Raw genomic sequence first — 21,928 nt, 5'->3', positions numbered from 1 at the left:
GCCTTGTTGAGGCTTTTGTTGATCCTTCCATGAGAAATTTGGATGATTTCTCCATGATGAGTTATAGGTGTTTCCATAAGGTTCACCCATGTAATTAACCTCTGCCATGGCAGGGTTCTCAGGATCATAAGCTTCTTCAGAAGCTGCCTCTCTAGTACTGTTGGATGCATGTTGCCATCCATTCAGATTTTGAGAGATCATGTTGACCTGTTGAGTCAATACTTTGTTCTGAGCCAATATGGCACTCAGAGCATCGATTTCAATAACTCCTTTCTTCTGAGGTATCCCATTATTCACGAGATTCCTCTCAGAAGTGTACATGAATTGGTTGTTTGCAACCATGTCAATGAGTTCTTGAGCCTCTTCAGGCGTTTTCTTTAGGTGAATAGATCCACCTGCAGAATGGTCCAATGACATTTTCGAAAATTCAGATAGACCATAATAGAATATATCTAATATGGTCCATTCTGAAAACATGTCAGATGGACATCTTTTGCTCAACTGCTTGTATCTTTCCCAAGCTTCATAGAGGGATTCACCATCTTTTTGTTTGAAGGTTTGAACATCCACTCTCAGCTTGCTCAGCTTTTGAGGAGGAAAGAATTTATCCAAGAAGGCAGTGACCAGCTTATCCCAGGAGTCCAGGATATCTTTGGGTTGTGAATCCAACAATATTCTAGCTCTGTCTCTTACAGCAAAAGGGAAAAGCATGAGTCTGTAGACTTCAGGATCAACTCCATTCGTCTTTACAGTCTCACAGATCTGCAAGAACTCAGTTAAAAACTGATAAGGATCTTCAGATGGAAGTCCATAAAACTTGCAGTTTTGTTGCATTAAAGCAACTAGCTGAGGTTTCAGCTCAAAGTTGTTGGCTCCAATGGCAGGAATGGAGATGCTTCTTCCATCAAATTTGGACGTTGGCTTTGTGAAGTCACCAAGCATTCTCCTTGCATTATTATTATTTTCGGCTGCCATCTCCTTCTCTTGTTCTAATGTTTCTGAAAGGTTGTTTCTGGATTGTTGTAACTTAGCTTCTCTTAATTTTCTCTTCAGGGTCCTTTCAGGTTCTGGATCAATTTCAACAAGAGTGCCTTTATCATTGTTCCTGCTCATATGAAAGAGAAGAAAACAAGAAAAGAAGAGGAATCCTCTATGTCACAGTATAGAGATTCCTTTATGTTAGTAGAAAAAGAAGGGTGTAGAAGAATGAAGAAGAATTCGGATTTTTAGATGAAGAGAGGTGAAGAGAATTGTTAGTAATTAAATAATTAAATAGAAGAAGAGAAGAGAGAGAGAATTTGAAAATAATTTTAAAAAAAGTTAGTGATTTTCGAAAATTAGAAATAAAATGTAATTGAAATTAAAATTTAAAACAATTAATTAATTAAAAAGAATTTTTGAAAAAGAGAGAGGTATTTTCGAGAATTGAAGAGGGAAAAGTAGTTAGGTGGTTTTGAAAAAGATAAGAAACAAACAAAAAGTTAGTTAGTTGATTGAAAAAAAGATTTGAAATCAAAATTTAAAAAGATAAGAAGATAATAAGATATTTTGAAATCAAATTTTGAAAAAGATAAAATTTTTGAAAAAGATAAGATTAGAGATAAAAAGATTTAATTTAAAAATTTGAAATTACTTACTTCACTAACAAGAAACTACAAGATAAGATTCTAGAACTTAAAGATTGAACCTTTCTTAACAAGAAAGTAACAAACTTCAAATTTTTGAATCAATCACATTAATTATTAGTGAATTTTCGAAAATATGATATAAAAGATAAGAAAAAGATTTTGAAAATATTTTGAAAAAAGATTTTTGAAATTTTCGAAAAATAGAAAAAAAATGAAAAAGATATAATTTTTGAAAAAGATTTTGAAAAGATAAGATTTTTAAAATTGAAAATTTGACTTGACTTGTAAGAAACAACTAATTTTGAAAAATTTTTTGACTAAGTCAACTCAAATTTTCGAAAATTATGAGAAAAATAAGGAAAATATATTTTTTTGATTTTTGAATTTTTTAATTATGAGAGAGAAAAACAACAAAATTACTCAATGCATGAAATTTTTAGATCAAAACAATGAATGCATGCAAGAATGCTATGAATGTCAAGATGAACACCAAGAACACTTTGAAGATCATGATGAACATCAAGAACATAATTTTGAAAAATTTTTTGATGCAAAGAAAACATGCAAGACACCAAACTTAGAAATTTTTAATGCTTGGAAAATATGAATGCAAAGATGCACATGAAAAACAAGAAAAGACACAAAACAAGAAAACATCAAGATCAAACAAGAAGACTTACCAAGAACATCTTGAAGATCATGAAGAACACTATGAATGCATGAATTTTCGAAAAATACAAGAAAAATTTTTAAAAGCATGCAATTGACACCAAACTTAAAAATTGACTCAAGACTCAAACAAGAAACACAAAATATTTTTGATTTTTATGATTTTCTAATTTTTTTTGGATTTTTATTTATTTTCTTTTTTTTTCGAAAATAAAGTTTAGAAAAACGAAAAATAAAAGAAAAATTTTGAAAAAGATTTTTGAAAAGAAAATTACCTAATCTGAGCAACAAGATGAACCGTCAGTTGTCCATACTCGAACAATCCCCGGCAACGGCGCCAAAAACTTGGTGCACGAAATTGTTGTTCATGTGTTAATATTCATTGCTTGTTCATTCCCTGGTAATGGCGCCAAAAACATGATGCCAACACCATGGTTTCTATATAATTTTTCCACAATTTCGCACAACTAACCAGCAAGTGCACTGGGTCGTCCAAGTAATACCTTACGTGAGTAAGGGTCGATCCCACGGAGATTGTTGGTATGAAGCAAGCTATGGTCACCTTGTAAATCTCAGTCAGCAGGATAAAATTATGGAATTTAGAAAATCAAATATAATTAATAAAAAGGGATAGAAATACTTATGTGAATCAATAGTGGGAATTTCAGATAGGTGTATGGAGATGCTGTGTTCCTCTTGAAACTCTACTTCACTACTCACTCTTCCTTCCATCCTTCTTACTCCTTTCCATGGCAAGCTGTATGTAGGGCATCACTATCATCAATGGCTACTTTTAATCCTCTCGGGAAAATGGTCCTATGCGCTGTCACTGCACGACTAATCGTCTGGAGGCATCACCCTTGGTTGATAGCTACATCACATCCTCTCAGTGAAAATGGTCCAAATGCTCTGTCACAGCACGGCTAATCATCTGTCGGTTCTCAATCAGGTTGGAATAGAATCCATTGATTCTTTTGCATTTGTCATCACGCCCAGCCTTCAGGAGTTTGAAGCTCGTCACAGTCATTCAATATCGGAATCCTACTCGGAATACCACAGACAAGGTTAAACTTTTCGGATTCCCAGGATCCTACTCGGAATACCACAGACAAGGTTAGACTTTCTGGATCCCCATCAATGCCGCCATCTATCTAGCTTATACCACGAAGATTCTGTTGGGGAATCTAAGAGATATGCGCCCAGCCTAAGGTAGAACGGAAGTGGTTGTCAATCACGCGCGTTCATAGGTGAGAATGATGATGAGTGTCACGGATCATCACATTCATCAAAGTGTAGTGCAACGTATATCTTGGAATAAGAATAAAAGAGAATTGAATAGAATGTAATAGTAATTGTATTGAAACTTGAGGTACAGCAGAGCTCCACACCCTTAATCTATGGCGTGCAGAAACTCCACCGTTGAAAATACATAAGTGAAATGTTCAGGCATGGCCGAATGGCCAGCCCCCAAACGTGATCACAGGATTCAAAATACGATCTAGGATCCCCTGTGGTAAAAAAAAAAACGATTAATACAATAGTTAAATGTTCTATTTATAATAAACTAGCTCCTAGGGTTTACATGAGTAAGTAATTGATGCATAAATCCACTTCCGGGGCCCACTTGGTGTATGCTTGGGCTGAGCTTGATCAATCGACGAGCTGAGGCTTTTCTTGGAGTTGAACTCCAAGTTATGACGTGTTTTGGGCGTTCAACTCCGGATCATGACGTTTTTCTGGCGTTTAACTCCAGACAGCAGCATGTACTTGGCGTTCAACACCAAGTTACGTCATCAATTCCCGAATAAAGTATGAACTATTATATATTGCTGGAAAGCTCTGGATGTCTACTTTCCAACTCCGTTGAGAGCGCGCCATTTGGAGTTCTGTAGCTCCAGAAAATCCATTTCGAGTGCAGGGAGGTCAGATTCCAACAGCATCAGCAGTCCTTTTGTCAGCCTTTTTCAGAGTTTTGCTCAAGTCCCTCAATTTCAGCCAGAAATTACCTGAAATCATAGAAAAACACACAAAATCATAGTAAAGTTCAGAAATGTGAATTTAACATAAAAACTAATGAAAACATCCCTAAAAGTAGCTTGAACTTACTAAAAACTACCTAAAAACAATGCCAAAAAGCGTATAAATTATCCGCTCATCAGTATTCTCATCCTAATAGTTGCATCCCTGTCTGTTTCCTTGGATGATGGGGTATGCTCATTCCCTGAGATTGATTAAATTCCTGCAACACTATTGAAAGCGCTTTTTTTTTAGCGTCGCTAGCTCGACGATTCTTTCCTTAGTTGAGGTTGTACTTCTGTTTGGGGTTCTCCCCCATGCTGCCCACGTAGTGTTTGAGTCTTTATCCATTCACAGTGAATCTTCTCTTTGAGCATTCTTCCATTATTTCTATGTGTCCATAAGGTGAGACTTTTGTGACTAGGAAGGGTCCCGACCATCTTGATTTGAGTTTCCCAGGAAAGAGTTTCAATCTAGAGTTGTAGAGAAGCACATATTACCCTTCTTCGAAACTTCTGGGTACCAAATTGAGATCATGTCTCCTTTTTGCTTTTTCCTTATAGATTTTGGTACTTTCATAGGCTTGAGATCTAAATTCTTCCAATTCTTGAAGCCGCAGAACCCTTTTTTCACCAGCAGCAGTGCTATCTAGGTTCAGTGTTTTAAGGGCCCAGGAGGCCTTGTACTCCAACTCTAACGGCAAGTGACAAGCCTTACCATACACCATTTGATATGGGGACATCCCAATTGGTGTTTTGAAAGCTGTCCTGTATGCCCAAAGAGTATCATCTAGCTTCTTCGCCCAGTCCTTTCTTGATATCCCCACAGTCTTTTCCAAAATCCTTTTCAACTCTCAGTTAGATATCTCTATTTGCCCACTTGTTTGGGGATGATAAAGTGTGGCAACCTTATGCTTCACCCCATATCGCAGGAGTAGGGCTTCCAATGGTCTATTGCAGAAATGGCTCCCTCCATCACTGATGAGGGCTCGTGGGACTCCAAACCTAGTGAAGATATTCCTTCGAAGAAAGTTTATGACCACCTTGTTGTCATTACTTAGGGTCGCCACTGCCTCCACCCACTTAGATACATAGTCTACTGCTACCAAGATAAACTTGTTTGAATATGAGGGTGGAAATGGTCCCTTGAAATCGATTCTCCATACATCAAACAGTTCAAGTTCTAGAATGTATTGCTGTGGCATCTCATTTCTCTTGGGCAGGTTGCCAGCCCTTTGGCATTCGTTGCAGCTTCTCACCAATTCCTTAGCATCTTTGAAGATAGTGGGCCAGAAGAACCCACATTGCAGCACCTTTGCGGCATTTCTTTCTCCTCTAAAGTGACCTCCATAACTAGCACTATGGCAACTCCACAGGACCCTTTATCCTTCTTCTTCTGAGATGCACCTCCTAAGGATTCCATCTGAGCATTTCTTAAAGAGATAGGGTTCATCCCAAATGAAATACTTGGCATCATTGATGAGTTTCCTTCTTTGATGTTTGTTGATTCCAGGGGGTAAGTCACCAGCTGCTTTAAAATTGGTAATATCTGCAAACCATGGTGCTTTATGAATCATCATTAGCTGCTCATCTGGGAAGAATTCATTTACACTTGTATCATGGGCATCATTCTTCTCACAAGGTATTCTGGATAGATGGTCTGCCACTTTGTTCTCCACACCCTTTTTGTCTCTAATTTCAATGTTGAACTCCTGCAACAATAAGATCCATCTGATTAGTCTTGGTTTTGACTCTTGTTTGGTAAATAGATATTTGAGTGCTGTGTGATCAGTGAAAACAGTAACTTTAGAGCCAATAAGATATTATCTAAATTTGTCAAATGCAAAAACTATAGCCAACAATTTCTTTTCTGTAGTGGTATAATTCTTTTGAGTATCATTAAGGACCTTGCTAGCATAGTATATCACATGCACCAAACTTTCTTTTCTCTGTCCTAACACTGCCCCAACTGCGAAATCAGATGCATCACACATCAGTTCGAATGGTAAATTCCAATCAAGAGGGGTGATGATAGGAGCTGAGGATAACCTCTTTTTCAAGTTTTCAAATGCTAGCATGCATTTCTCATCAAAAATAAATGGTGTATCAGACATTAGGAGATTGCTTAAGGACTTGGCTATCTTTGAAAAATCTATGATAAACCTTCTGTAGAAGCCAGCATGTCCCAAAAAGCTTCTAATTGCCTTGACATCACTTGGTGGAGGTAACTTTTCAATTAGCTCCACCTTAGCTCTGTCTACCTCAATGCCTTGATTAGAAACTTTATGGCCAAGAACTACTCCCTCTGTCACCATGAAATGATATTTTTCCCAGTTCAAGACTAAATTGGTTTCTTGACATCTTTTCAATACCAAGGCAAGATGGTTTAGGCAATTAGGGAAGGAATCTCCAAATACTGAGAAGTCATCCATGAAAACTTCAATGAACTTCTCTATCATATCTGAAAAGATGGAGAGCATGCAGCGTTGAAAAGTTGCTGGTGCATTACATAGCCCAAATGGCATGCGCCTATAGGCAAACACTCCATATGGGCATGTGAATGATGTTTTCTCTTGGTCTCTTGGATCAACCACTATTTGGTTATATCCTGAATAACCATCTAGAAAACAATAGTATGCATGTCCTGCAAGTCTTTCCAACATTTGATCCATGAAGGGAAGTGGAAAATTATCTTTTCTTGTGACTTCATTGAGCTTCCTATAGTCAATACACATTCTCCAGCCTGTGATGGTTCTTGTAGGGATTAGCTCATTCCTTTCGTTGGGCACCACAGTGATTCCTCCTTTCTTGGGAACCACTTGAACTAGACTGACCCATTGGCTATCTGAAATTGGATAGATTACTCCACCCTGCCACAATTTTATAACTTCTTTCTGCACTACTTCCTTCATTGCTGGATTCAACCTTCTTTGGGGCTGAATGGACGGTCTGGCACCTTCTTCCAGGAGTATCTTATGCATGCATATGGCTGAACTGATTCCTTTTAAGTCAGCAAGTGTCCATCCAATGGCATCCTTATGCTTTCGCAAGACTTGAAGCAACTCTTCCTCTTGTTCTTGGCTGAGGGCTGAATTTATGATCACTGGATAACTTTTATTTTCTCCCAAGTATGCATATTTGAGAGTGGTTGGCAGCGCTTTAAGCTCCAATTTGGGCACTTCTTTTCCTTCCTCCTTTTTTTCTAGCATGCCTTGAACATGTATTTCAGCGGCTGCAGCTTCTTCGCTTGCTGCTAATTCTTCTTCTGTTGATACTTCAAGTTCTTCTTCAAGAGTTTCTTGTACCAAAGCCTCTACGGAGTCTAACCTCGTACATTCTCCCAATGACTTGTGTGGGTAACTCATGGCTTTAAACACATTGAATGTCATTTTCTCCTCATGTAATCTAAGGACGAGTTCACCCTTTTGGACATCAATAATGGCTCCGGCAGTGGCTAAGAATGGTCTTCCCAGGATGATGGAAGTCTTAGCTCCTTCTTCCATGTCTAATACTACGAAATCTGCTGGAAAGATAAAGTCTCTCACTTTCACCAGCAGATCTTCTACGATCCCATGGGGAAATTTGAATGATCTGTCTGCTAGTTGCAGTGCCATTCTTGTTGGTTTGGCTTCCTCAATCTTCATTTTTTTCATCATTGCTAGAGACATTAGGTTTATGCTGGCTCCTAGATCACATAAAACCTTCTCCACAGTGATTTCCCCAATGATACAAGGGATTTGGAAACTCCCAGGATCCTTCAATTTCTGGGGCAATTTGTGTTGGATGATGGCGCTGCATTCTTTCGTGAGCACCACGGTCTCATTATTCTTCCAGCTTCTCTTTTTGGTCATCAATTCCTTCAAGAACTTGGCATAGAGTGGCATTTGCTCTATTGCTTCAGCAAAGGGTATGTTTATTTGTAGTTTCTTGAAGATTTCTAAGAATCTTGAGAATTGGTTGTCTTCTCCCCTCTTCTTTAACTACAGCTGCTGGGGGTATAGAGCCTTTGAGAAACATGGTTTGAGTGCTTCTTCTTCTTGATGTGGCATAGGACTTGAAGGTTGAGCTTCCTCATGTCCTTTGTTTTCTTCATCTAATTTCTTCTCTGGTGGTTTCTTGTGGGTCTCCTTCAATTCCTTCCCACTTCTGAGTGTGATAGCTTGACATTCCTCCTTTAGTATTGAGTTAATATTGCTGTAATTATTGTGTCCAGGGACTTGCTTGAATAGGAATTCAATTTGTGTTTCCAGTTTCTTGATGGCAGCATCTTGATTCTGCATGTTGAATTGTACTTCTTCCCTGAAAGCTTTACTATCTTGAATTTCCTTGCATAGAATTTCAAGTAGAGCTTCAATCTTTGAGAGCCTATCATCTGTTGATACTGGTGGGTTGAGATTAGGTGGTTGAGAAGGTTGGTTAGATGGATGTTGGTAATATCTCTGTGAGGTGTTTTGATAAGTAGCATTGTTGTTAGAGTTGAGGTTGTGACGTCTCTGATCTTGCCCTTGGTCTTGTTGGTTTCCCCATCCAAAGTTGGGGTGATTTCTCCATCCAGAGTTGTAAGTTTTTGAGTATGGATCATGGACTTGTCTAGGTGAGTTTCTAACATAGTTGGCTTGCTCCCAATCACCTTCTTCTCCTATGTTTACTCCTTCTTGAGCTGATGATAAGGTGATGGCTGCTACAACTTGGTTCTCCTCCACGTTCTTGGTAAGATCTACTAGAAGCTTGGTGATCATCTTGTTTTGAGCTAACAATGTATCCATGTGGTTCAGCTCCATTACTCCGCTGGTGTTACTTCTTTTGGAAGCATAGAAGTAGTCATTTTCAGCAACTGTTTCAATGACATCTATGGCTTCTTCAATGATTTTCTTCTTGTTTAGAGAGCCTCCTGATGAATGATCTACAGCCTTCTTTGACTCATAGGAAAGACCTTCATAGAAGATGTGAAGTTGAACCCACTCATTAAACATCTCTGGTGGGCATCTCCTTGTCAGGTCTTTGAATCTCTCCCATGCTTCATAAAGTGTCTCAACATCTTGTTGTCTAAAAGTTTGTACCTCAGTTCTTAGCCTATTAATCCTTTGAGGAGGGTAAAATCTTGCCAGAAACTTGTTCACCACTTCTTCCCAATTAGTTAAGCTCTCCTTTAGGAAGGATTCAAGCCATTTGGATGCCTTGTCCCTGAGTGAAAAAGGGAACAAGAGCAACCTATAGACATCTGGGTGGACTCCATTAGACTTCATTGTGTCACAAATCCTCAGGAAGGTGGTCAAATGTTGATTAGGATCTTCTTGAGCACCTCCTCCAAATGAGCAATTATTTTGCACAAGAGTGATGAGCTGGGGTTTTAGCTCAAAATTGTTGGCATGTATGGTGGGCTTCTGAATGCTGCTTCCACAGTTTCCAGGATTAGGATTGATATAGGATCCACTCTCCTTTCTTGCCCAGCCCGATTTGCATGGCCTTCTCTGACATGATTATGAGCTTCTTCTTCATGATTGTTCTCCATATTTTCTTCCATGTTGGGTTCAAAATACTCTTCCTCTTCTTCCTCAGCACCAATAATCATTTTCCCTCTTGCTTCCCTTCTTAGTCTCCAAAGGGTTCTTTCAGGTTCTGAATCAAAAGATGTTGAAGCTCCTTCTCTTCTTCCTGTCATACAACAAACAGATTGCACAATAGGAGATAAAATGAAGAAACCATTCTTGTTAGAGTAATTGTTAATGTGAGTGATGCAAATTATCAAACAGTTAGTGGGTTAGTGAGCAGAATAGTAATCAAAGGAAGAAAGAATGAAAGAAATAAAAGAGGGTGCAGGGGGTGAGGAAGAAATTAAAATAAACTAAAAGAAATTAACTGAATAAATCAAACGAAAAGAAAAATGCTCAATCTAGTGATCTTCAAACTTAATCATTATTGATTCAAAATCAATCCCCAGCAACGGCGCCAGAAACTTGATGCATGAAAACTTGTCTCTCAACAAATTTTCCTTCGGCAAGTATACCGAATTGTCGTCAAGTAAAACTCACAATAGAGTGAGGTCGAATCCCACAAGGATTGATTGGTCAAGCAACTTTAGTTAGAAGAATGTGCTAGTTGAGCTAAACAGAATTTGGGTTGAGATGCAGAAATTTAAATGACTAGAAAGTAAATAACAGAAATTAAAGTGTAGAATCTTAAATGGGGATTTGGGGTAATGAGTATGAAATTAAATGGCAGAAACTAAAGAGAATGGGTAAGATCAGAATTGGGGAAATCATTGGGTTCAGGAGATGTTGTATTCTCCGGATCAAGTTCATTCTCATCTCTTCCTCAATCAATGCATTCATTGATCTCCTTGGCAATCTTAAGTGATTGGATCCCAATTTCTTGGCAATCCAATCTCTCTAAGCTTGAACAATTGCCCAATTCCTTGATTTAATTGCTCATGGGAAGAGATGAAGTGTGGTCACTGATTATACCACATGTATTTCCAAATCAAAGTGTTGGGAGGATTACATGTCACTATATCCGCCCAGACCCCAATTTGGTCCAACATGAGAAAGCATTTCTAGCATGATCTCCTAATCCCATTTCCAAGGCTCAAAGGAGATCCAATTATGGAGAGTTTCTTTTCCAAGACAACTAACCAATTGAATTAAGATCGAAAGCTTTCTAGTAAGATCAAGAGAAAAGAAAGAAGAAAAAGAATGAAAACTATAATTGATCCATCAAATTACAACAAAGCTCCCTAACCCAATGAAAGGGATTTAGTTGTTCATAGCTCTAGAAATGGAAAATGGCAGAAAAAAAGAATACATGCTAAAAGTGCAGAAAAGTAAATCTATAGAGAGTAGTTCCCAAAAGTGCCAAGCTTCTCTAAAGTTCAAAACTACTCCTATATATACTACTCCTCTTGATCTTCTAGTGAGTTCTTCAAGTCTTGGATGTGGGCTTTGGATCTTGAGTTGAAGCAGTTCTCATCTTTAGTGGGCCCAACTTGCAGAGAAAGATGATTTAGGCTTTGGGTAATTAGTGAGATTTAACGTTGATTTCCATTGTGGGCTCGAGAACGTTAGTGGCATTCACTTTTTCCACTAATGTTCCAACCTCATATATCCATGTTAAATCCAACGTTAGTAGTCTTAACGTGACCACTAACGTTGCTTTCCCAAAACTTGGCTAACGTTATTAGGACTCACTTTTTCCAATAACGTTGGCTTATACCCTTTTGCAAACGTTAATGGGAATCACTTTTCCCATTAACGTTGCTTAGTGCCCCTATGTTCCTACGTTAGAGTCCACGTTAGCATAGCTAACGTGACTCTTAACGTAGGTGTGATCCTCCTTCGAGAGCGTTAGTGACACTCACCTTTGTCATTAATGCTCCAAATGCCATGTTCTCTATGTTAGAACTCACGATAACTAAGTTAATGATGAGCGGATAATTTATACGCTTTTTGGCATTGTTTTTAGGTAGTTTTTAGTAAAGTCAAGCTACTTTTAGGGATGTTTTCACTAGTTTTTATGTTAAATTCACATTTCTGGACTTTACTATGAGTTTGTGTGTTTTTCTATGATTTCAGGTAATTTCTGGCTGAAATTGAGGGACTTGAGCAAAACTCTGAAAAAGGCTGACAAAAGGACTGCTGATGCTGTTGGATTCTGACCTCCCTGCACTCAAAATGGATTTTCTGGAGCTACAGAATTCCAAATGGCGCGCTCTTAACGGCGTTGGAAATTAGACATCCAGAGCTTTCCAGCAATATATAATAGTCCATACTTTATTCGAAAATTAACGACGTAACCTGGCGTTGAACGCCAAGTACATGCTGCTGTCTGGAGTTAAACGCCAGAAACACGTCATGATCCGGAGTTGAACGCCCAAAACACGTTATAACTTGGAGTTCAACTCCAAGAAAAGCCTCAGCTCGTGGATAGATCAAGCTCAGCCCAAACATACACCAAGTGGGCCCCGGAAGTGGATTTATGCATCAATTACTTACTCATGTAAACCCTAGTAGCTAGTTTATTATAAATAGGACTTTTTACTAGTGTATTAGACATCTCTGGACGCCTAGTCCTTAGACCATGGGGGCTGGCCATTCGGCCATGCCTGAACCTTTCACTTATGTATTTTCAACAGTGGAGTTTCTGCACACCATAGATTAAGGGTGTGGAGCTCTGCTGTACCTCAAGTTTCAATACAATTACTATTACTTTCTATTCAATTCTCTTTTATTCTTATTCCAAGATATACGTTGCACAACACTTGATGAATGTGATGATCCGTGACACTCATCATCATTCTCACCTATGAACGCGCGTGATTGACAACCACTTCCGTTCTACCTTAGGCCGGGCGCATATCTCTTAGATTCCCCAACAGAATCTTCGTGGTATAAGCTAGAATTGATGGCGGCATTCATGAGAATCCGGAAAGTCTAAACCTTGTCTATGGTATTCCGAGTAGGATTCTGGGATTGAATGACTGTGACGAGCTTCAAACTCCTGAAGGCTGGGCGTTAGTGACAGACGCAAAAGAATCAAGGGATTCTATTCCAACCTGATTGAGAACCGACAGATGATTAGCCGTGCTGTGACAGAGCATAGGACCATTTTCACTGAGAGGATGGGATGTAGCCATTGACAACGGTGATGCCCTACATACAGCTTGCCATGGAAAGGAGTAAGAAGGATTGGATGAATGTAATAAGAAAGTAGAGATTCAAGAGGAGCACAACATCTCCATACGCCTATCTGAAATTTCCACTAACGTGGTTCTCCCTTGCTTCCTTTGCTCTGAAAGCAAGCAATTAAAGTGCATCAAAGCTCTAGCCAAAGTCATGAGATTATGCATCATTAATTTATCATACAATTCTAGCAAAATACTCATGAAATTATGCAAAGTTCACAAAAGTTGCTTGAATCAAGGTGTAAGTGTAATTTCATCCAAAACTTGCCTTATTCACTAAGAAAATGCATGAAACTATCCTAAAATAGTAAAGAAAAAGTCAGTAAAACTGGCCTAGATGCCCTGGCATCAGCATCCTAGATAGAGGAAGCTTACCGCTGGTGTTTGACGTGGTGTGTTAGTGCTTGCTGGACTGCGGTGATGCTGGGGTGAGGGGTTGGTTGCTAGTGCTTAAAGCTTCAATTATTAAAGATGATGAAGATTATGAACATGTTTACACTTGGATCTTTGATCTTCCTGCTGCTTATGCTTAGTGGGAAGACGACAAAGAAAGAATGAGGAAATGAGCTGTTATTATGTGAATGAAAATAGAGAAGAGAGATTTGTTAGGAAATTATTTAATTTCCTAATTTGTTTGTAGACAATGCATATATTAATTATAATCACAAATTATGCTATTTCAAATTAAATGACTTATATAATGGTGATCTCATTTGTTGTTATAAATGTTAAATTGAATAAGTCATAATTACTTTTGATTTGGAATTAAATGAGAATAAAACTAGATATTATCTTTTAGACTTTAAATAATTATCTTTTAACTTTTAGATATATTATCTTTTGGACTTTAGATACTATTTTTATTTGGGCTTTAGAGTTTAATGGGTGCCATGTTCAAATATAAATAGTGTCTTCAGGGTTTCGGTCTCCAATATACCAAAATCCGCCTTTGTCGTTTTTTCTCCATCAGAAGAGTCACAATTCAACCCTATTAGAGATAACGAAGCCTTTGGTTGAAGAAGATTGAAAGAACCACAAGAATGAGACAATCATTATATCAATTTCTAATTTCTATGAGTAAAGGTACGGTTTCGCATTATGATATATTTTTGGTGATTTAATATGGATTATCTACAAGAATAAAGGGGATATACCAAGCTTTTTAATGAGATTTTAAGGTCAAAGAAGATGCTTGATGAGTGGAGAAAGAGCACCTTGGTACCTATCTACAAGAATAAAGGGGATATATAAAGTTGCAGAAATTATAGAGGGATCAAGTTCATGAGCCATACCATGAAGTTATGGGAAAGGGTGATAAAACGGAGGCTGAGAAAAGAGACACAAGTAACAGAGAACCAATTTAGATTTATGCCAAGCAGATCCACCACAAAGTGAAATACATGTTAAGAAGTATGATGGAGAGGTATCGTAATAATAAAAGGGATCTACATATGGTGTTTATTGATTTGGAAAAATCGTACGATAGGGTGCCAAGGGAGGTCTTATGGAAGGTCTTAGAAAAGAGGAGAGTAAGGATTGCATATATTCGTGCAATTAAAGATATGTATGATGGGACCACAACCAGTATGAAGACTCAAGGTGGTGTGACAGAGGAATTTTCTATTTGTATAGGATTACACCAAGGATCATCCTTAAGTCCATACCTTTTCACATTAGTCTTGGAAGTACTCACAGAGCACATCCGAGAACCTGTGCCATGGTGCATGCTTTTTTCCGATGATATCATCCTTATGGAAGAGTTAAAGGAAGACCTAAATAAGAAGTTGGACTTATGGAGAGAAGCTCTAGAAGTGTATGGTCTGTGCATAAGCCGTAGCAAGATGAAATATATGGAATGTAAGTTCGATCTGAGAAGGGAAAACCCTAATATAGAGGTGAAGATTGGAGAAAACATCATATGAAAAGTTAAAAGTTTTAAGTATCTTGGGTGCATCATACAAGATAATGGAGAGATTGAATAGGATGTAAATCATAGAATCCAAGCAGGTTGGTCAAAATGGCGGAGTGCATCTAGTTTTATATGTGACAAAAAAGTGTCTTTAAAACTTAAAGGTAAATTCTATCGCACTACTATAAGACCGGCTATGCTTTATGGTTCGGAGTGTTGGGCGGCCAAAGGGGAGCACGAACATAAGCTGAGTGTGGCAGAGATGAAGATATTGAGATGGATGAGTGGTCATACGCGATTGGATAAAATAAGGAACGAAGATATAAGGGAAAGAGTTGGAGTAGCACCCATTGTGGAAAAGATGGTAGAATCGCGTTTCAGGTGGTTTGGACATGTGAAAAGAAGACCGACAGAACACCCAGTTAGGAGGGTGGATAAGATGGAAGATGGATAAAGGGTGAAAGGCAGAGAAAGACCTAACCATCCATGAGGTAGTCAAATGAGATCTACATGTAAACGGTCTCTCTATAGACATGATACATTACAGAGCTCAATGGTGTCATTTGATTCATGTAGTCGACCCCACCTAGTGGGACAAGGCTTTGCCACTTGACGTGTAAAGAAGGGTATAATTCTTACTTTCGTTTACTCTGAGGCTAGTTTAAGTTATGCACTTGTTGATACTTGGTGGGTAGATTCTACTACTACTACTCATGTAAGTGTTACTATGCAGGGTTGCCTGTGGAGCCGACCGCCAAGTGATGCTAAAAGGTACATCTATGTGGCAGACGGTAATATAGTTATAGTCGTAGCTATAACAACTTTTAGATTACGTTCCACGAGTGGATTTTACTTGGATTTATTAGAGATATTTAACGTACTGTTATTTAGACGAAATTCGGTTTCTATTTCTCGTTTGGACGAATCAGGTTATTTTTGTTCGTTTGGAAACAATAAAGTCAGTCTCTTTTATAATTCGAATAATATTTACTCTGGTCATTTGGTGGATAATCTATATAGGCTTAATTTGAATTCCTATAATAATGAAATATTGCAAATAGGTACAAAACGAAAACTAAATAAGAATTTGGCATCATTATGGCATCATTATGGCACAAACGCCTAGGTCACATCTCTAAACAGAGAATTCAAAGGCTCTGTCGGATGGAATTCTTGGATCCTTAAATTTGGGGGACTTTGAATTCTATATTGAATGCATAAAGGGAAAAAAGGACAAATGAAAGGAAATTAGGTGCTAAGAGAGCTAAAGATATCTTAGAACTGATACACACCGATATATGTGGCCTATTCCCTACTGTCTTTTGGAATAGACCGGTATTTTATTATGTTCATAGATGATTACTCTTGTTATGGGTATCTGTTCATACCCTGGGTCGAGCTGTCCGACCCGGGATGTTCTACAGACAAAGCGACCGACCTCTTCAGGTCAAGACAACCCGACCTCTTCTCAAAAGAGCTCGGACAAGTCACAGAAAAGCCCAAACAAAGGGCCCAAATAGAGGAACACGTCCCAAATCCTAAGGCGGCCCAAAGCCTACAGAAAGAAGGGCGGTTCCCTTAAAGATAAAGATGACCTCACTTAAAGATAAAAGATAAAGATAAGATAACTAACTTATCTTATCCACAGAAGGCCACATCTCACCAATATAAATACACTGGAGCACCCAGGTATAACTCATACTCTGATTCTACTCAATACCTACTTAATACCCTTGCTAACTTAAGCATCGGAGTCCCTTGCAGGTACCCCCCACCCTCCGAGGATGAAGGATCAGCACCGTCACCAAGTCCAACAAGTCGGACTCACCATCTCCGGCCGCTACACACCGGCCGGACACGTCGGCTCCGACCAGCACAGAAGATCTCGTCCGAGATCGACCTACAGTTTCAGGTAACCCTCGGAACATTGGCGCCGTTGCCGGGGAACCTGGAAGTAATCCCATTAACATGGCGGATGACCATGACAACGACCACGATTCAGGTTTGGAAGACAGAACGCCGCATAAAAACGCAGACACAATACTCAAAGATACTCCAGAAACCAATGGAGACAAAATTCATCAAATCCAGGAATAATAGAAGCACTTCAAAATCGATTGGAGCAACTCGAGAAAGAAGCCCAACACCAACGTGAAAAGGAAGAAGATCTGCGCCGGGAGATAAGACGGTGCAGAGAACTAGAAGATAAGCTTGTAAAACTTGAAACCCATCTTAAAACTAAAGCTACTCGATCATCCGCAGAAGATAGCTCTCAGAAAGATCAAGACCCATTCACCAGAGAAATTATGAAGACCAAAATTCCAAAAGATTTCAAGCTTCCGGATATGACTCTATATGACGGCACCTCGGACCCCAACCATCATCTCAGCAACTTCAGAAGTAGAATGTACCTCACAGATGCCTCAGATGCAGTCCGCTGCAAAGCCTTTCCAACAACTCTAACCAAGACAGCCATTAAATGGTTTGACAACCTGCCTCCAAAATCCATCTCGAGTTTCGGCGATCTGGCCAAGAAGTTCCTGGCCCGATTCTCCATACAAAAGGACAAAGCCAAACATGCACCTAGCCTCCTAGGGATCAAACAAGGAGATCGGGAGAGCCTTCGCAACTACATGGAAAGATTCAACAAAACATGCATGGACATACAAAGTCTACCAACAGAGGCTGCCATTATGGGCCTTATAAATGGCCTACGAGAAGGGCCATTTAGCCAATCTATATCAAAGAGATATCCTACATCCTTAGACGAAGTACAAGAACGGGCACAAAAATACATCCACATGGAGGAAAACTCTCGACTTGTCGAAGCCTCAAAGTTCGGCTCTACCTACCGAGATAAAGAATCCAAGAAAAAGGAAGATTGCTCCGGAGAGAAAATTAAAAAATATCATAACTATACTCCTCTTAGGGTATCCTTGGTAGATGTTTACAAAGAAGTCTGCCATACAGAAGAAATCCCTCCAGCTCGGCCACTTAAAGGCAAAAGAGGAGGAGGAAATCGGAATGAATAATGTGAGTATCACCGACTTCGAGGGCATTCCTCGACTTGAAAAACGTCATAGAAAAACTAGTAAGGGAAGGAAAGCTAGATCAATTTTTGGCCAATCGGGATGACGAACCAAGAAAAAGAAGAAGGGATGAGGATGTTAGACGATCTGAACGATCACCTCGCACACCGGAAAGACATGTTCACGTAATACACGGCGGATTTGCCGGAGGAGGAATCTCCAAATCATCCCGAAAGCGACACCTCAAAGAAGTATACCACGTCGAAGGAAAAAAGGAAGTCCCGGACATCCCAGCAATCACATTTACCAAGGAAGACGCATCCGGAATCATCTTGGGACACGACGACCCCATGGTCATTACGATCATACTGGCAAACGCCAACCTTCACCGTACATTAATTGACCAGGGAAGCTCTGCAGACATCTTATTCAAAACTGTCTTTGACAAACTCGGTCTAGACGAAAAAGAGCTAAGAGCATACCCAAACAGCCTGTTCGGACTAGGAGATGCCCCAGTTTAACCGCTGGGATACGTATCGCTGCATACAACCTTCGAAAAGGGGAACCAATCCCGAACACTCAAGATAGATTACATCGTGGTCGACATAAGCTCAACCTACAATGCCTTAATAGGTCGAACAACGTTAAATCAACTCGGCGCAATAGTTTCAACCCCACATCTATGTATGAAATTTCCAACTGTGGAAGGGATAGCTACGATAAAGGCAGATCAAAAAATGGCACATCGCTGTTACAACGAAAGCCTAAACCTCCGAGGTGAAGGAGGAGAGTTCTACACAATTGAGCTCGGTGGAGTTCAGAGGCGAGAAGAATTCCGACCACAACCCGAAGGAGAAATAGAAAGAATCCAGATCGGAGACACCTCGGATAAAACAACTAATATTGGCACGATCCTGAAAGGAGACGTAAAGGAATCGCTAATACGGTTCCTACGAGATAATGTTGATCTCTTCGCATGGAAAGCTGCCGACATGCCAGGTATTGATCCCGAACTAATGAGCCACAAATTGGCAGTCTATCCGGGATCCCGGCCGGTACAACAAAGACGAAGAAAACTTGGACCAGAACGAGCTCAGGCTGTAGAAGAACAAGTACAAGCGCTACTTGAGGCCGGGTTCATAAGGGAAGTCAAATATCCACTATGGCTAGCAAACGTCGTCTTAGTGAAAAAGTCAAATGGGAAGTGGCGAATGTGCACCGACTACACCGACCTCAACAAAGCCTGCCCAAAAGACCCCTATCCACTCCCAAGCATCGACGCTCTAGTGGATGCTTCGTCAGGATATAAGTATCTCTCATTCATGGACGCATATTCAGGGTACAACCAAATTCCCATGTATCCACCAGATTAAGAAAAAACCTCGTTCCTAACACCGAAAGCAAACTACTGTTACATCGTGATGCCTTTTGGTCTCAAGAACGCAGGAGCTACTTATCAAAGACTAATGAATAAAGTTTTCTCAGATCACATCGGAAAAATCATGGAAGTTTATGTAGACGATATGTTGATAAAGACACAAAGCGAAGATACATTGTTGTCCAACCTGACTCAAGTGTTTTCTACTATCAGGAAACACAACATGCGGCTCAATCCCGCAAAATGCACCTTCGCAGTAGAAGCCGGCAAATTCTTGGGCTTCATGCTCACACAAAGGGGGATTGAAGCAAATCCAGACAAGTGTCGAGCCATACTCAACATGAAGAGCCCAACTTGTATCAAAGAAGTACAACAACTCAACGGGAAGTTGGCCACTCTGTCCCGATTCTTAGCAGGAACTGCGATAAGATCTCTTCCCTTCTATGCTACTTTAAGAAAGGGAAAATAGTTTGAATGGACAACAGAATGTGAGCAAGCCTTCCTAGACTTCAAGGAGTTCTTAGGACAGCCTCCTATCCTATCTCGGCCGCGAGAAGGAGAGCCGCTCATAATATATCTCGCAGTAGGGAGCCGGGCAATAGCCTCTGCACTAGTCAGAGAAGACGAACATGGGCAAAAACCCGTCTACTTCATTAGCAAAGCACTACAGGGATCCGAGCTGAACTACCAGAAAATAGAAAAGTTTGCCTACGCTCTGATCCTCACATCCCGACGGCTTCACCCATATTTCCAAGCGCATACCATTAAAGTTCAAACCAACCAACCCATAAAAGGGATATTACAGAAAATAGATCTAGCAGGAAGAATCCTACAATGGGCAATCGAGTTGTCCGAATTCGACCTCCAATACGAGGTGTGTACAGCGATCAAATCGCAATACCTGGCCGACTTCATCGCAGAATTTACAGACATCCCGGAAATTCCCATAGAATGGAACATATACGTAGACGGATCCTCAAATAAAACAGGAAGCGGTGTGGGTGTGATAATTGAGAGCAACCAAGGAACTCAACATGAGCTCTCCCTTAAATTCGGATTCACGGCCTCAAACAACCAGGCAGAATACGAAGCACTATTAGCTGGTCTAAAGCTGGCTAGGGAGGTTGGAGCTCGGAAACTCAACATCTACAGTGATTCACAAGTCATCACCTCACAAATAACAGGAAACTACCAAGCCAAAGATCCGATCATGAAAAAATATTTGGATAAAACCAAAGAACAGCTCGGACAACTCAGGGAATATAGGATCCACCATATACCTCGTGAGCAAAATGCCCGAGCTGACGCCCTTTCAAAATTAGCCAGCACCAAACCAGGGGGCAACAACAGAAGCCTCATCCAGGAGGTATTACAGAATTCGTCAATAGCGGAAGAAGAAAGAATCCTAGCCATAATAGGTCGGGATCAAGGATGGATGACCCCCATAATAAACTACCTCAAAACAGAAGAACTCCCTACAGATGAAAAGGAGGCAAAGAGGCTGAAAAGGGAGGCACAGTACTACACTATCATAAACAACACGCTGTACAAAAGAGGGATATCAACACCTTTACTAAAATGCGTACCAACTTCCAATACAAAGGAAGTCTTAGAGGAAGTACACAGTGGCATTTGTGGAAATCATCTCGGAGCACAAGCTCTCACCAAAAAGGTACTCCGGGCGGGATTCTATTGGCCAACTCTACAAAAGGAGGCTACAGAATTTGTAAGGACATGTCCACCATGCCAGAAGCATGCCAACTTTCACATTGCCCCACCAGAAAAGCTCATCAGCGTGACCTCACCCTGGCCATTTGCGAAATGGGGACTCGACCTACTTGGACCCTTCCCACAGGGATCGGGACAAGTAAAATTCCTCATAGTAGGAGTAGACTATTTTACAAAATGGATCGAGGCAGAACCCCTGGCCAACGCCACCGCTCAAAGAAGTCAAAAATTCCTATATTGGAACATTATTACAAGATTCGGGGTACCATACTCCATCACCACGGACAACGGTACCCAATTTACAGAGGCAGGCTTCAGAAAACTGGTGGCCGACTTGAACATAAAACACCAGTTCACCTCTGTCGAACATCCCCAAGCCAAAGGACAAGCCGAAGCGGCCAACAAAGTCATATTGGCCAGATTAAAGCGGAGGTTACAAGAAGCAAAGGGAGCTTGGGCCGAGGAACTACCACAAGTCCTATGGGCATATCGAACAACACCTCATTCTACTACAAACGAATCACCATTCCGACTAGCATACGGAGTAGAGGCAATGATTCCAATAGAAATCGAAGAAGGATCTCCCCGAGTAGTCCACTACAATGAACAAGCAAACTCCCAACTTCAGAGAGAAGAGCTCGACTTGTTACCCGAAATCCAAGAAAGAGCTCGGATCAGGGAAGAAGCTCTAAAGCGACGAATGGCCTCCAGATATAATCAAAAGGTAGTACCGAGAAGTTTCACAGAGAATGATCTCATCCTAATCAGAAATGACATTGGAACAACTCGACTCGGAGAAGGAAAGCTGGCAGCAAACTGGAAAGGACCTTACCGAGTCATTGAAGTACTGGGGAAGGGCTACTACAGACGGTCCGAGCTTGATGGACGGGAGCTT

The 21,928-nt window shown here is 40.1% G+C and overlaps 2 non-coding genes across 2 annotated transcripts; both read left to right on the top strand.

Moving 5' to 3' along the window:
• Positions 1–475: 475 nt before the first annotated feature.
• Positions 476–579, top strand: LOC130953365 (small nucleolar RNA R71). Its single transcript, XR_009075535.1, has one exon. It is a non-coding gene; the product is annotated as a small nucleolar RNA R71 (small nucleolar RNA).
• Positions 580–9,279: 8,700 nt separating this feature from the next.
• LOC130952935 (small nucleolar RNA R71) lies at positions 9,280–9,387 on the top strand. The gene has a single exon (XR_009075109.1). It is a non-coding gene; the product is annotated as a small nucleolar RNA R71 (small nucleolar RNA).
• Positions 9,388–21,928: the final 12,541 nt, after the last annotated feature.

Source organism: Arachis stenosperma, chromosome 9 (assembly GCF_014773155.1).
Source record: "Arachis stenosperma cultivar V10309 chromosome 9, arast.V10309.gnm1.PFL2, whole genome shotgun sequence".
Taxonomy (NCBI): Eukaryota; Viridiplantae; Streptophyta; class Magnoliopsida; order Fabales; family Fabaceae; genus Arachis; species Arachis stenosperma.
This window is presented reverse-complemented; position numbering and strand designations above follow the sequence as displayed.